The sequence below is a fragment of the Cynocephalus volans genome, chromosome 1 (genome assembly GCF_027409185.1).
Source record: "Cynocephalus volans isolate mCynVol1 chromosome 1, mCynVol1.pri, whole genome shotgun sequence".
In the NCBI taxonomy this organism is placed as follows: domain Eukaryota; kingdom Metazoa; phylum Chordata; class Mammalia; order Dermoptera; family Cynocephalidae; genus Cynocephalus; species Cynocephalus volans.
The window spans coordinates 137,222,432-137,239,048 of NC_084460.1; positions in this window are offsets into that span (position 1 = coordinate 137,222,432).

Sequence of the window (16,617 nt, forward strand, 5' to 3'; positions counted from 1 at the left end):
AGTGGCTGGATTTAAGGGAGGGCAAGGTTTAAAGGAGAAGTGGGAACTTTCCTTAGGGCTGAGAAGGTCTTGACTGTTCATTGTCCAAAAGTTAGTTTAGAGATTTCTTGTGCTAAAAGGGCTGCTGCCTTCAATACCCATAAACGGGCCCATTCCCAGGCTGTGGTGTCTAGTTGTTTAGAGAGGTATGTAACCGGGGAGAAAATATCTCCTGCCTCTTGTCCCAAAACCCCGACTGGTAATCCTTGGGTTTTGGATAAAAGGATGAGATAGGTTTGGGAGGGGTAGAGCTGGGGCTGAAGGAGAACAGCTTTCAATTGCTGGAAGGGAGAATGAATGGGCTTTGTGGGATCTAAGGGAATGGCAGGATCCCTTTGGCTGCCCCATAAAGTGGCTTTGCTAGCTGCCAAAGTTAGGAATCCATAGGCAAAGATACCCTGCAAGCCCCAGGAAAGAGAATTTCACTCTTTGTGGTAGGAGTAGAGAGTTCAGAAACTAGACTCTTGTAATCCACCATTATTTCTCTGGTACTGGGAGTGGGGTGAACTTCCAAATAGGCAACTGAAGGAGAAGAAATTTGGGCCTTGCTGGGGAACACTTTATATCCCCTGGAGTCCAGGAAATTAAGGAGAGCAACAGTGTGGGCCTGTGAATCCTCATAGGAGGGGCTACAGAGGAGGAGGTCATCCACATATATTAAAGTGTTAAAGGTTGGAGGAAGTTCAGATAAGTCTTGAGCTAAGACCTGGCCAAAGAAGTGGGGGCTATCCCGAAATCCCTGGGGCAAAGCTGTCCAAGTAAGTTGCTGGGAATGGTATGTGTCAGTATCAGTCCTGTACTAAATGGTATGAGCCATTAGGCTTTATAACTGGAAGGATGGGTATATTGAAATGTGGGTGGGTAGGCCGTTGGAGAAGAAAGGAGTTTGTGTATGATGGGTTTTAAGCCTATTAGGTGTTTGTTAGCAATGGGGTATTGTGGGACATTAGGGAACAAATAGGGGTTCTGCAATTTAACAAGGATAGGGGAATGGTGTGTAGCAATGGAGGGAGAAGTGTCTTCTACTGTGGGATTAACCTTGTCCGAGGGGAAGGGAAAGGTGGAAGCCTCAGGGGCCAGGTCTGGTGTGATCTGTAACAGGAGTATTGTAGCTGGAGTTAAAGTGTTTAGGGTAAGAGTAGCTTTGTATTTGAAAAGGATGTCCTGTCCCAGTAAGGGGGTTGGGCATTGAGGCATTATTAAAAATTTGTACATGAATTGGGTGTGATGTAGGTTGCAGGAAAGGGGTTGAGTGATCCGTGGGCAATATTTTGATCCTATGACCCCTACTATTGTGATAGAGGATGGGGTTGTTGGTCCTGCATATTTAGGAAGGGTAAAATAAGTGGTCCCTGTGTCGTTGACAAAAGAGATCAGCTTACCTGCTATGAGGTGAGTTACCCTGGGCTCACGTGTGGTGATCTCTGTGGGGGCCTCGGGCCCTGGGCATCATCAGTCCTCCTCCTGGGCAAAGCTGAGAAGCTCTGGTACAGATGGCCGTGAAGCCAAAGGTTTGGGGACTGGGCCACTCCCTCTCTGGCAAGTGGCAGTCAGGCCCCCAGTGACCTGGCTGTTTGCAGTGAGGACAGGGCCCAGCAGGGGGCCTGGCGTTAGGACAGGCCCATGCCCAGTGGCCCAGTTGACCACATTTGAAGCAGTTCTCAGGTGGTTTGTCCCTATAGGCAGCCAACTTTGGAGTATGTGAGCCTCAGATGACAATAGCCAAGAGTTGGTATTTGGCCTGATCTCTTTTAAAATGGTCTTTTTTCTCCTCCTCCTTCCTATTGTTTAAAACCTTGAAAGCTGCACAGAGGAGGTAGTGTAAAAGGGCCATGCCTGCAGGAGAGTTTGGATCTATACGTGTGTATTTATGTAAAGCCTCAGAGAGGCGGGTTAGGAATTAGTAGCCTTTTGGAGGCCATAAATCAAGTGTGTGATTATGTTTTCCTGGAGATCCCAAGCCCTGTGGCTGGCCTGGTGGTCCCAATTTGGGTTCATGCAAGGGACTGCAATGGCTCCCACAGGCCACCTGTTATTTTGAGCATGTACCTTGCCTGCATGCTGTTGGGCCACTATCCAGATCTGTTCCCTGTCTTCAGGGGATGGATATGTGTCTGGTTCGGACTGGAAGGATCTCAGTCATTTTTCAAATTGGGAAAGGTTAAAAAGAGAAAAGGGGACATGAACGCAGACAATCCCTCCATCCCAGCCACTTCACAGATGGGGGTATAAAGGAGTCAGGGCTGAGGATGAGGAGAAGGAAAAGGTAGAGGGGCTGGTGAAAGATTTGGAGCATACGGAGGTAGTCAAGTTGGCCCATATGGGTAGCAGAGTAGTCTGACAGATTAAAAGATTAATCCAAGTCCAGAAGGGGAGGTTGGGCATGAGCTAGGAGAATTTGAGATGTAGGACAGTTTTGACAGAGAGAAGAATGCATTCAGAAATAGAAGAAGGCTTGAACATAAAGGAATCTCTCCAGCTTTTGCTGTTTCAGTGAGTATCTAAATTGAGAGTGCCATCTTGTGGCCACTGGGATCCATTGAAACGAGGCATTCGAGTTTTAATGTCTCCCTGGAGGCCAAGAGGTTGTCCAGGAGACAGCCCGGAGGCATAGAGCATGAAGTACAGTAGAAAATGAGATGTTTAGGTTTAATGTCTCCATGAAGGCCAAGAAATTGGCCAGGAGACAGCCCAGAGGCATAGAGCATGGAGGTTTGGATTGTGAGGTTCCCACTTACAGGGTGAGAAAGGGAATGGGCAGTCCTCCTAGAAGAAGGGTGCCAACAAAGAGTGTTCTCTTTGCTGTCCACCTTCTTTTCAAAAGAAAAGCCATGACCAGCTAATGAAGCATCCCTCAATAGCTGTGGGGCACAAGAAAGGTTCCCTCATCCAGGTGCCTGGGCTTCAAGAATGAGAGAGAGAGTGAGTGAGGGGAACCCAAGACGAGAGAGGACTGACCCACTGACTCACCCTGAATTGAGGCCAATGGTGGATGTGTTGGTCTAAAATGGCAAAAAGGAGAATCCTGGAGGTACCCGGTTTGGCAGGTCCAGGAAGGGCAGCCAAGGGCCAATCAACCAAGGTGGGGAACATCCAACAACATTGGCCAAAACCCTTCCCTGGTTTCAGCACCAAAGTGAAAGAAAGTGAGCTGAGATGCCAGGTACTGTTCAAACTTTATTCAAGAAAAAGAATCGCTGGGCTGTGCTCAAAGTGATGGGCAGCCTGGGGCTGCCCTCAAAATGGGGGACAGCAGCAGGCATGGGGGTGGTAGAGCTTATATAGTGTGCCAAGAGTTGGCTGATACCATCAAGGAGGAGCATTATGCTAATGGGGAAACTATGCGACCAGGGTGGAGAACTGCGCCCTTGTAGAAGCAAAAGTGTTTCTGTTTAAATCAGGGAAGTGGGGAGGGGTTTGGTGCTGGAGTGGAAGACAAGGTTGGTGGCTATTTTGTGCTTGTTGTGTGCACAATGGCACTGGCCACATCCAAGATCCATCAGCATCTAAACTGCATAAAATTACATCCACGGGTACATAGTGTACTAGAAATAAGTTGTCTTGACAAGCAGTTGTTTATTATAAATTTTTCAACTTTTTATACAGATGCCTTTGGTTTCATTAAATTAAACATTAAGATAGACATCTACAGCTGAAGATGAATATTCCAGTATGAATCTTATGGATGTAAAATGAATTTAGTGTTTTAACATTCCTATTAGCATATTTTAAATCCTGCCTCAGGAAAGTGCTTGCTTGACAGTGAGCTGAGCTCAGTGTAACTTTTGATTTTCAGATCATTTGAGGATGGGGGGTGAGCATGTCAGAGTCCAGCGTGGAATTATTCAAAGACCATGGGTGGAGAGAGAGATTTCTTCCTTGAACTTTGAAAGCTTTCTGGTGGCTCAGGATTTTCTGATGAGACTCTTATGTATGCCTTGAGATATAGGAAACCTATGGCTTCTCTCATAGATAGTGCTTCTAAAATTCAGTTTTTGTCACTTACTTTTCTTTCTGTTGCTTTCTTCCACAGTCTTCAAAGGAACATCATTCTCATGCTGGTAGCTCATCTTCTTTTCTCTGCCTATACTCATCCAGTTGTATGGCTATAAATACTACATATTCGTAGGCTGATAAATCTCAGATGTATATCTGTAGTCCCAGCATTTCCCGTGAGCTCCAGCTGCCTATTCAATATTCAACAATGTCTGCATTGATATCACAACTCAACATGTTAAAATAGAACTCTTGATTCTCCACGTTCTTAACTTCTGTCTTCTCTGTGTCAGTCAGTAGCATCACCATTCAGTTTTAAACCCAAGAGCTGTCTGTACATCCTCTCTTCCCTTCATCCTCCACAACTTAAATATATCACCAAGTCCTGTTGGCTTCACCTTCAAAATATATCAAGTAATTTAGCAAGCAATATACTCAAATAATACATCAAAGGCTCAAGTAACTTGCTACAAATTATAGCTATTAAGTTATCGAACTTCTCCTGGATAACAGGTACTGTGACCTAGAGTATCTGTTCTTGTGCTCTATTCCCATGCTATTCTATTCCCCACAAAGCAACCAGAGTAACCTCTGAAAATGTAAGTCAGCAGTGTTTCTCTATCCTAACTGAGGGAGGAATATTCGGCCGTGGGGGAGAATCTAGGGTAATTAAGGCCTAATGGGTGAATGTGAGGTTGCATCAGCTTCCTGTCAGGTGTGTCTGAGTTTCTGAAGTTTTGGTCAAGCGCAGTGGAGTCACTTTTCCCTTAACTTTGTCCTTTCCAGTTTAGCATCACAGGTGGAAGGTCATATAGTAATCATCTGCATTTTTGTTGTTGCAGTGAGCAGGTGCAGTGATTTTTGTAAACTGCAAAGTTCCAGGTGTAGCAAACTGATTGGTAGGGTGGTTATTGCCCATCCAGTGTGAATATGTATGAGCAGCCTCTCTGGGGGTGTCCCTATTCTGTCCTGCCTCAATTTCCCTCTGAGAGAGTTTGCTGCCAAAAATCTTTCTGGGGTGTAGAGAGATATAGGTCCCGATGAGAGGAGGAGTTTAATCACAATAGGAGCAATAAATAGAATAAAGATGGTGGTTAAAGGTCCTAAAAGGGGGATTAGCCAAGAAAATGATTTCCGTGTTATCCCAAAGGGATTTTTTGTCCTTTGAAGCCAGTTCCCTAAGCTGGGTTGTCTTGCCCTGTAATTTTCTAATGTTATCTTCTACAACTCCCAACTGATTTACATAGAAGCAACACTCTTTTTGTATCACGGTACAAATTTCTCCTTGGGCTGAGGTTAATATCTCTAAGGCATACCAGTTGCGGAGCACTACCACAGCCAGAGAGTTAAGTTGAGAGTTTAAGGTATTGATGGCCTGGGCCATTTGTTCAATGGCTCTGCTTAGTTCTATGAATAAATTGGTGAAGACTCACTCTGGAGAGATGATTTCTGTTACCCTTGTACCTACCCCAGTCCTTACAGCAAGGTTTATCCCTAGGGCAGCCAATAAGGGAAGGAAAATTATCTCCCTTTTATTTAGTTGGACAGGCTTTACTTTTGGAAGAGGGATTGATTGATTTTTGTCTAGGACAGAAACATCAGGAGACAGATAGGCCAGGGAGCAAATCACTCTCCAATCATTCAGCAAAGTGACATAGGTTGAGTGACCGCAAAGGACATTTATCTCACTTGAGGCTGGCAAAGCTGCCTCTAGGATTATGTTAAAAAGAGGAATTCCTTTGGCAGGCGTTCCCCCCTTTTTGTGCCTCCCCTGTGTGTAAGTTGTCTGTGAGCGTCACAGCTGGGAGGAGGGACTATGATGAATGGTTAATTGTTTGATTTTCATTTTTATAAAATAGGAGGGTTTTTTTAGTACTATCTTAAAGAATCCGGGGCTGAGGACTAAGCATGCAGCAGCAACAATGGTGTTGAATATTGTTATGCAAGAACCTACCGTGGCCCATCTTAAGTAGAGACTGGCTTTTGGGGCGTTCGTCAGTAACCGTGACCAGACTATGTAGAGGCCCAGCATAACTATGTATCAGTTAAATGGTTGACTGGCTTACCTGCCATGTCAAGGACCACCCAAGGCTTTTCTGTTATTATGTGGCTGGAGCCACTGGCCTCGGTCCCCATCCATTTTCTTTCTCCAGGGCCACTATCTGGCACAGGACCCCTTTATCCACTTTGGACATGAGATATTCCCGTCACCAGTGAATGGGGTCCCTGCAAGCAGGACACAGACCTGGAGGTCTTTGACTTGTTGGGTCCCGTTTTGGAGGAAACTGGCAGGATTTGGCCCAATGCCCCAGCTTACCAGGGTTGAAACAGGTCTGCTTTCTTCTTTCCTTCAGAGGCTATCTACCTCTTTGTTCCCCTGGTTGTCCCTGAGGGTGCATGGCACAGATTATGGCTAGGGCCATCAGTCGGACCTTTCTCCTGGCCTGCTTGTCCTCTAATTTCATCTCAGTCTGGTCTTGGTTATTGAGCACTCCATATGCTACATCTAATAATTGGACCAGGGGGGTCTGTGGTCCTAATTGTAATTTTTTTTGTTTTCAGCTTCCTTCACATATGAGGGGCAGACTGGCTTATGAAATGTTGTCCCCAAGAGGCTTCTCCCTCTGGGGTGGTTGGGTCTAGGTTAGCATATTTTCTAAATATTTTTATCAGTCTTCCCTGAAAGATTGCTGAAATTTCATTCTTCCCTTGGATTATCTCTTTGACATTTTTATAGTTAATTGGCTTTTTAAATGTATTTTTTCCCATAACTTCCTTAAAGCAATGAATTGTGTGGTCCCTGGCCTGAAGATCCTAACTACCACACTGATAATTCCAGTTAGGATTCTGGTCTGGGAGGGGAGTGGCCTCCACTGGGTGGGTATGGGGCTTCTCCATTGCCATCTGATAGGCGTGTGTCCTTGCTAAACTCCAAATGCATAAATTTCTTCTGGGAGTGCAGCAAGTAGATAGAAGGATCTGAATGTCCTTCCATGAGAGTTTAAAAGACATACCTGAAATTATCAACAAAGTTCCTGGGATCCTCTGAGATTCTTCCTAAGTCCTGCTTGCATTGGGCCAGGTCAGACATGGAAAAAGGTACATGAACTTGTATCATGCCTTTGCTATTTGCTTCCTCACAAAGAGGGCAAATGGAGGAGGTTGGGTGGTATGGAGTCCACCTCCAAGTTATTCCAATGGGACTAGCCCAGGAAATGCCTTTAGGGGGAGAGAGGTACAAGGGACTGGAATAGATGGAGAAGGGGTGCCTCATGGTTCTTTAGGAGCTGGGTATCCTGGGCCTGGATATGGGGGTAGGCTTTATTTGGATTCCCATATATATAGCAATTCTGACAATTTCCTTTTAGTTTTAGATCCTGATATAAGGCCCTAGTGGCCTAAACATATGAGACCTCAGTCCAGTTAAAGGCCCTGAGACATAAGAGGTCCAATTATAGGGTAGTGGTGTAATTTAGAGAGCCATTTTCGTGCCATTGTTCTCTATCACTTAACTTACATTGAGGCCAAGCCACATTTTAGAAAAATATGAGCTTTTTCTTTTCTCAAACCATCTAGTTTAAAGTAGCTCTAGTTTTTTAATATGCACCACAAGGGTGGCTTTTCATGGATTACTGGAGTATTTCCCATCTTGTCTCCTATGGGTGTGAGAAAAAGAGAACCAGGAAAAAAAAAAGAAAGAAAGAAAGGACAAAAAGGACAAAAAGGAAGGAAGGAAGGAAGGAAGGAAGGAAGGAAGGAAAGAAAAGAAAGAAAGAAAGAAAGAAAGAAAAGAAAGAAAGAAGAAAGAAAGTCAAGCACTGAGGAGGAAGTGTCCTTTTCCTGGTATGCTTTCCACTTGAGTAGATGGGCAGGTGTCCATCAGCCACTTACAGCTGGGGCCTATCAGAAGGCATCCTTTTCCAATGTGGCTATTTGTCCTTGAACATCTGCAAGTTGGAGGGGCTTGATGCTCTGTCTCCTCATCACTAGGCATCCTGTAGGGGTATCCCTCCCTGTAGACTCTTTTCTCTCACGAGAAAGCTGGTGCCCAACAATAAGGTTAGGCATGAGGGACTAGGATATAAGCCCCTCAGCCTCACTCTGCATAGGAGCCAAAATGGGCTAACTGCAAGATCCCAAAGATTTCAGTGGAACATTGAAAGTGAGGGCCACAAGTGGTGGTGGGGGCTCCCTGGGGTGGTAGAGTTTTTGGGGTCCAGGACTGCCAATAGAAGTAATCTATGTGGTGGTGCTGGAGGGAATTGAATACATGGGGGAAATATTCAGATCAGGGGACTAGAAATGCATACCATCTAAGGTGGTACAGTAATGTTGAAATAAGTTGGCATTCAGGAACCTCAGAATCTGGTAAGTGGGGAATCCATTTTTCAGAGGAGTTTGGCATAAGGCCCAGCCTGAGCACCATACATTTCCACCAAAAAGATATGAATGGTTTTCCAGCTAAAACACTTGGTGTACTAAGTAGTTTCAGAGGTCTCTAGCAAAGGTTAGAGTCGTGAGGCTGCAATCCTCTCTGGTGGGGAGGAGGTACTCACTGGACTGGGGTTTCCATGAATTTTATGGAAAATATCTCCTATTTATTGTTTACTTTTTTTGTAGTTTACTCTAAGGGCAAACACAAATCTTTTATTATCTGTTATAAGTATTACATGAAAATCTTATTTAAAAGAAGGAAACAATTTTACTTTTGTGCCAGTGTACCATTAATATTACAGCTAATTTTAATAAAAACTTACAAACAAACCTATCCAATCTCAGGTTTTGACCAAACAAGATTATTATAAACTTTTTATAAGTTCTTACAAACCTTTTTCAACTACATCCATTTAGTCATGTCTATCACATTTCCTTTTACTCTTATAACTTGAAATACCCTCCAAATACCTTTGAACCAAACTTTGTCTTTTAACAAAAACCGTAGTACATCTTCATGCCTTCTACAACCTTCACCAAAGACACATTCTACTTTCCTCACATCCTACTTTCTTTAAACATTCTGCATGTTAAATCTTCTTGTATCTAGCAGTTTTAATTATGTATATTAACTATAATTAACTATAATTAAACCCTAATTTTCAATGAAAATCCTAGGAAGCAAGAAATTTTGAACTGCTTTATATTAATATTTGTAGATAAAAACCATTTCTGATTTCTGCAGAGACATGTTTTAAAAATTTTTAACAGATCTAAATATAGTTAGTTATTTTATCACATAAAAACAAAACATCAAAGTATATGAACTTAAACAGCTAATGTTTCAATATTTTAACTTATTGATATAATATGACCTTAAGATTTCCAATTACTGAGAAGAATTTTTGAAACTATGGTGAATTCATTTATAAGCATTTAGTCCATCCACATTTGTCTAATTTACTTGTACAAGCTATACCTTTACAAACCAGTATTAACTATGGCTTTTGAGATATTGGATGTAGGTCCCCTTTCCCTAGCCATCCTGGGTCTCAAGTATCCATATGTCATTCAGGGTGGCCATGTGGAGCCCAAGACAAAGGACAGAGTTCACAAAGATAATATCTAAAGGATATTGTCCCTTCTAGCATACCCAGGAGGCAGAACTGAGACAAGGAGGAGACCATATAGGGTTTTGTCCTGCAGCTGGTGGCCCATGTGCTCTCAACACATTGTATTGTATTCTTTGGCCTTGCCATGGCTATCTGCTTAGACCCTAAAATTCAGAGGCTTAAAACCAAACACAAGCTAACAACAAGACATGCAAGGCTTTGGGGAAAGCCCAGCAGGCACTTCTCTTATAGCTTTTAGTTTATAAACAAATTAAGTATCAAATATACCACAAAAGCAACAATTTTATGACCTTAAAACATCAGAGACAGTATAAATTTGTGCTGACCAAAAGATAAGTCTAGGTAAAAATGTTTAAATCAAATTTTGAAAACATATCTATTCTATCAACAATTTTAAAAACTAAAGTCACATGAACTTGAAAAGCGCTTTACATTTATTCACTTAATCAGCACACATTATAAGCCAACTTGATACCATGTAGACAATACACAAACACACATATAGACATGAACATGTGGACATAACATACAACTTACGTATATGTATATGAAGACATTAAAAAAAAAACCAAAACAAAACCCAGACACAAATAAGGATCTTACAGATTTTGTTCAAAATGTTAATAATGAGACAGATAAAATATACAACTCATTAGTTTAAAAAGGACAGTTGGACTTAAATCATGTTTCTAAATGTCCCAGCTTAGTTGTAAGGTATCACCATGTTTTAGAGGAAGCAAGGTAACAGACTTACATTGTAAAGAACAAAGAATACAAACTTTTAAAAGGAATTTGGGGGTGCCAGAGGAGACACAGAGAAAGATTTTTTAAAAAATGAATACCAACATCAAATAAAATCTTAGAATTCCACCATAGGATTTTTATAAGGAAATACATAGATAGGCCTAGAAGAAACTTTTAGAAGTCTGTTCAAAATAACCAGTCGAATGCCAGAAAATTGTATTTGAGATTATCCAGTTAGATAGGTTGCTTTTAATCTGGCTTTTGTTCCTTAACTGGATTACTGGGTTAAGGGCTGAGCCAATGAACAAATAGAGTCAAGGCCATTCGACTCTAGGGGCTTTGAGAGGAAGGCAGAAGATGCAAAAGGAAGTTAGGTGGCATGCTATGGCTGTGTTTCTCATGAGGCCTCAGAGTCTTTGGCAAAACATTAAAAGGAGAAGCACATAGAGGTTCAAGAAAAAGGGTTTCAATCAACTAGATTATTTCTTTGTGGAGAAGCAAAAATCCACAGAGAGAAATGGAGACCTAAAAGAAAATATATTCAAACAAGACCAAAGAGTTGCAAAGAAATGACCTCAGGTCATATAGCCAGTCAGTAGGCTACCCACATATAAGCCCATTCATTGAACTTAGAAAGAAGTTAAACAGAACAAAATTTCCTAAAACATTGGGTCACTGCTGGGGTGTGTCCCTGAGGCAGTGACCCCATGTATGACTGCAGTTCAGCCTCAGCATGAGCTGGCCCAATGGGGGATGGAGTAGGGTGGGTTCCTCCTGGATGTGCAGTGGAGAGCTGGGGAGAGGCCAGTTAGACATAAGCTACTGCCCGGGGCATGTGGCAACCCATGGTGACCCAAACATGACCCACCCCAGTGCACTGACACGCGATGGGACTGGACTCCAACACGCTGATGATCCACAGACCATGTGTGATGTGAAGGAGCCACTGAAGGGACTGTGGCCTGTCATCAGACCAGCATGTGAGTACGTGGCTCTTTTTTCTCACTTGTGGCAGTGGGGAGAGTGCCAAATCCTAGTCATGCCTTCTGGCAGTCACTCTAAAGAGGAGTAAAAGGAAAGAGAAAGGGAGGGTAAAAGAAATAAAGTGTTTTATCAGAATTTCGGTTGGGGGCTCTGGGAAAGACTTACCAGCAGCAGAGACATGGCAGCATAATAGTCCCAGTGGCCCCTTGCCTCTTGTAGTTGGTGTCTCCTCTGGTGCCTGAGTTTTCCAATTTTTGCTGATGCACATGTGTCATGTAGGGAAAATTCCAGGGCCATCCATGGCATCCAGAGTCCCCTTATCTCCTGGCTGGCATGCCAGTGCTATTACTGGATGGAAGTTCCAGGTTCTTGGACAAGCCTGAAGAAAAATCTTTCATGGGACCAATGAAAGGAAAGGAAAAAAGGGCCAGACAGATGGAACATAACAGGGCTTTATTAGAAAACAAAAGTGCGTGCAGAAGAGTGCACGGGTATCTCTGTGAGGGAGGAACAGCAGTGGATTCCTAAAGAGAGGGTTTATATGTTGTTCTGGGATGGGGTGTTTCTCTCTCCTAACTAAGGGGAGGATCTAGCGTAATTAAAGGTAATTAAGGCCTAATAGGCCAATATGAGGTTGTATCAGCTTCCTGTCATGCGTCCCTAAGTTTCTGAAATTTCTGATTATGGTCAATGAAGTCACTTTCCCTTAAGTTTGTTCTTTCCAGTCTAACCTCATGGGTGGAAGGTCATATAGTGGTCATCTGCCCTTTTGTTCCCTCTAGTGAGCAGGTGCAGTGGTTTTTATAAACTGCAAAGTTGCAGGTGTAGCATGCTGATTAGTAGGGTGGTTAAAGCTGTTGTCGGTGCATTATGGGTTCATTAACTGCTAGTGCTGATCCAATCTGAATATTTATGAGCAGCCTCCCTGGGGCGTGTCCCTATTCTGTCCTGCCTCTATTCCTGAACCTCACATCATGCTGCTCCCTGCTCAGTCTTGGCTCTACTCATTTTAACTTTCTCACAGTTCTCAAACTTGCAACACTTCAATCCACTCTGGAGCCTGTTAGTTCAGCCTGAACAGTCTTCCTTCTCCCCCTTGTAGTTCCAAGCTCTCTACCCAATTAATCCTGCTCATCCTTCAAAATAAGTTTTTATATATAAATGGGTATATATATATGTGTGTGTGTGTGTGTGTGTGTGTGTGTGTGTGTGTGTATCCATTCTCTAGGAGTCACTCTCTGAGGTCCCACTCAGTCAAATCTATTAAAAGCTCTCACAGTACCCTGTTCTGCTTCACAATGCTTATCACGTTTGAAATGAATAATTAGTTGTTTATTGTTTTTTTCTATAGGTAACCTGTAAATTTCCAGGAGGGCACCTCTATACCTTGTCTTGATCATTGTTTCATTCTTAGAACTTAACGTAAGTCATAATACATTATTAGTACTCAGAGAACATTTTTTGACAAATGAATTAATTCATTTTTAGCAAACCTCGTATATGCAGAACACCGAGTCTATGTATTAAAGCAGTATATTAAGTTCCTATAGAACAGAATGGACTCAGTCATGTTTTCTCTTGAATGGGGAAATAAGAGAAGTCTAACTTCAGGAAAATGATGAAATGCACATTAAAGATGGAAGATGAAATGAGTTTTTGAGGAGAAATTCTTTAGTATTCCTTGAGTTTTCTGATATTGATTGACTTGCCAAAATTGAACTACAGTATAAACCAAGGGACCCCTGATGAAATAATCACTCAGCTTTTGTGCCTTTAATTTTGTTTTACTTTCAAAAAACCCTGTGGACATCTATAAAAACTACAAAGTGGAAAGTGGTTAGGTTTATTTAACACCATATCCTGCCGAAAAGGCCTCACATCAAGACACTTGCCATTTTACATTCTTCTTATTTTAATAGTTTTCCCAACTTCAAAATCGTTAAGTTGTAGATAGCTAAAGGCTCCCATTGTAAATCCTTCAAGACCTAATTCTTCGACAATATTAAAATCTTAGTGTTCTAGCAGCCATAGGAATATAAACTTTTTCTGATCTTTCATCCCAAGACTCTAGTGAATCACACTGATGAAATCAGGAAAGCCTTTAGCAACATACACTGATTCTCTGATCCCTTAACAAGGATAGAATTACTTTGCTTGGCTGACACTATCTTATGTACTAGCTGTAATTTTAAATTTAAAAGGCAATAAAAATGTTCTGATTTTCATTCAAATTTCAAAAGAATAAGGCAGGAAACCATAAAGTAATTTCCTCATAGAAAACAATGTTACGAAGAGACAAATTATCATTGCTTTGATATACTTATATTTCATTCATGAATATGGAAGGCTGTGAACGGAGTTTGGTTTTCATATCTACTTTATGAAATTATAAACTTTACAGGTGGGGTTTGTTATAGATTTCGGAACAAAATTTGTACATTTTGATGGATGCCACAGGTCTTACACCAAGGAGCTGTTCTTCTTGTTTTATTAATGAAATTCTCTTCTTTGATGTTTGATAGATTTCATACTAGACACATTTGTTTTGTTGAACTGTTAGTCCAGAAATGCAACATTAGATATTTTGATGACCAAAATAAGAGTGTTTCCTATCAACAACTATAAACGTTTTCCTTTTAATCTATTAAATAATATTCAGTATTACCTTGCTTTAGAATTGTATAGGAAATGTATTGTCTGCTCTATATTTAGCATTCAATTTTGTAAAAAATATGCTTTGTGGTGCTAGCTTAATTGAGGTTTGAAATAATTTGTGTATGATCAGCAAGGTTGAAAACCTTTTCATTTTGTTGCTGACTTGGGATGGTGGTGTCAGAAATTACTTAATGACCTAACAGAAATAGGAAAAGAGGTCAGTAATTATATTTACATTGTAAGATCTATATAGCTACTTCTTTATTAAATTGACCTCTAACTCAAGTCAGAAAACTATTTATGTTCTCTGTGACAGCCTGCAGACAGTAAATCTTGGTATCAGTGTTTCTTTAGCTGAATTAGCATTCCAGTGTTATGTATTTTCAATTTTGTGATTATGGCATATAGAACTTTGTGTAATTTAATTGTCAAAACTTGACCATTGATTTAATTTGTTATTGGGTAAATCATCAGGCAATTTTGTAAAGTATTATCATAAAAGGAGTTCTAGCCTTGCAGGAACTCTCCTGTGCCAAATTCCATTCAGGAATATAAATGTTATACATTTTAACCATATGATGGAAAACATGCTTGCATGGGAAGTTCTAAAAGAAATGGAAATAAAGTAATTGCCATTTACCAAGCAACTGCGTGGGCAAAGCCCTGTGACATGAACATGAGGAGCAGGAAGATTATCCATGGATTATCTGGTACCTGCGTGGAGCCCAATGTATTCACAAAGATCCTTAAGAGGAGAAAATCCAGCAGGAGGTCAGAGAGAGAGAGAGAGAAAGAGAGAGAGGGAGAAGAGAAGAGAAATTGGGTGGTGCTACTCTGCTGGATTTGAAAATGGAGGAAATAAATAGCCAGGAGCCAAGGAATGCAGGTACTCTCTAGAAGCTGGAAAAGGCAAGGAAACCAACTGATTCTCCTCCAGAGCCTCCAAAAGGAATGCAGCCTTGCCCATACCTTGATTTTATACCTAGTAAGCCCCATTTCAGAGTTTAACTTCCAGAATGGTAAGATAACAAATTTGTGTTGTTTTGAGTAACATGCTATAGTAGTACAGAAATGCAGATACTTTTGACTTAATTTTAATTTTAGATGTGGAATCAGACCTAGATTTAAGACTTTTCCGCTTAGTGGGAGCCCAGAAATTCTATTTAGAAGATTTCTAAGGCCAGTAATGTAACTAAAATGGAGAGCTGGGAGCCTTGTATTGACACTGCTTTCACGCTTGAGTTTCCTCCTGCCTAAAGAGTGTTGTGAGTGTACAATTTGGTAATGTGTGAACCCTGGTAGAGAAGTTAGTACACAGGATACTCCCCAAAGTTGACTGTGGTTTTGAAAAGTTTGTAGTGTTCCCTACCTAACTCTAGGATTGTGAATATGTGAAGAGGTAGTTAATCATAAGCAATGTGAACTCTGAAGTACTGTGCACCTGTTAGTCTCCTGATTAAATTGTCAATAAATTGGATGCCAAATATTAAAACATGCATTCATGGAGAAAATGATGCTTATTTTAGTTACCAAAATATCACTTCTAATTATTCCCTCCTTCCTCACCAATCCTGCCCCTTGATAGCTTGGCCCAGAAAGGTTTTCTTTGACCTTCTGGCCATCTTACCACAAATGTGCCCTTTTTCTGGTCCCTGGCCCTGCTACCCTGTGATCTTGGAAAGCAGGCCAGAGGCTTTTTTTCAAGCATCCTCCCAAGTGATTCCCAATTCCCTGCAGTTAAAAAAAAGCTACTCCTGACCAAATCTCAATTGTGACTCATTTTGTGTTGAGTCTGATAGACAAAAATTGCATCTGACCTTTCTCACTAACTAGCTGTATAGGCTTGAGCAAATTGTCTTAACATTTCTGAATCTTAGTATTCTAATTCATAACATGTGAATGATAACACCTACCTTGGAGTGCTTCTATGATGTTTAATTGAGATAACATATGTAATGTGTCCAGGAGAGGGTTTTGATCTTAGTAGACATCCAAAAATGGCCTATACTTTGCAGAAGTGTTGGGGGGGATTTGAAGTACTAGAGACAAGTTGACTTAGTTTTCAGCATTGAAAAATATTTCTCTAGACCTTCTATTTTACTATTCCACGTAAGTTGGAAAGATGAAAGTGATAAATAGCCTAGAATTAGCAATGTACACTTTTAATCTTAAAATAGAAATCCCCCCCCCCTTTTTTTAGTGGTGTGATGGAGATGTAGAGGTCAGAGTTTATAGAAATGGTCTAAATTTCTGGAAAGGCTAAGACTCTTGTCAAGCACATCTGCATTGTTAATGACTGTTTCAGTTTGCCTTATTCACATAGTGGTTTTCTCTAATATGAGATTAACTTCAATTAAAGTCTTTTGTGGCTATGTTGGTTCTTAAATTTTCCCTCTAATTTGTCTCTATGCATTTCTTTTGCATTAGCACTAATTGACTGGTGACTGTGATTGCAGTTAGAACTAAACTGAACTTTTGAATTTTAGCTATGAGTCTTATTTTTCTGGAGAGTTTAGAAATTTAATCTATTACTAAGCTTGTGAAAGCAAAACCCTGTAAAATTTTATATGATGGTTATATAACTGACTTGTTTTCTTTCCTAGAACTGAAAGGATTAGAGACCCACAACACC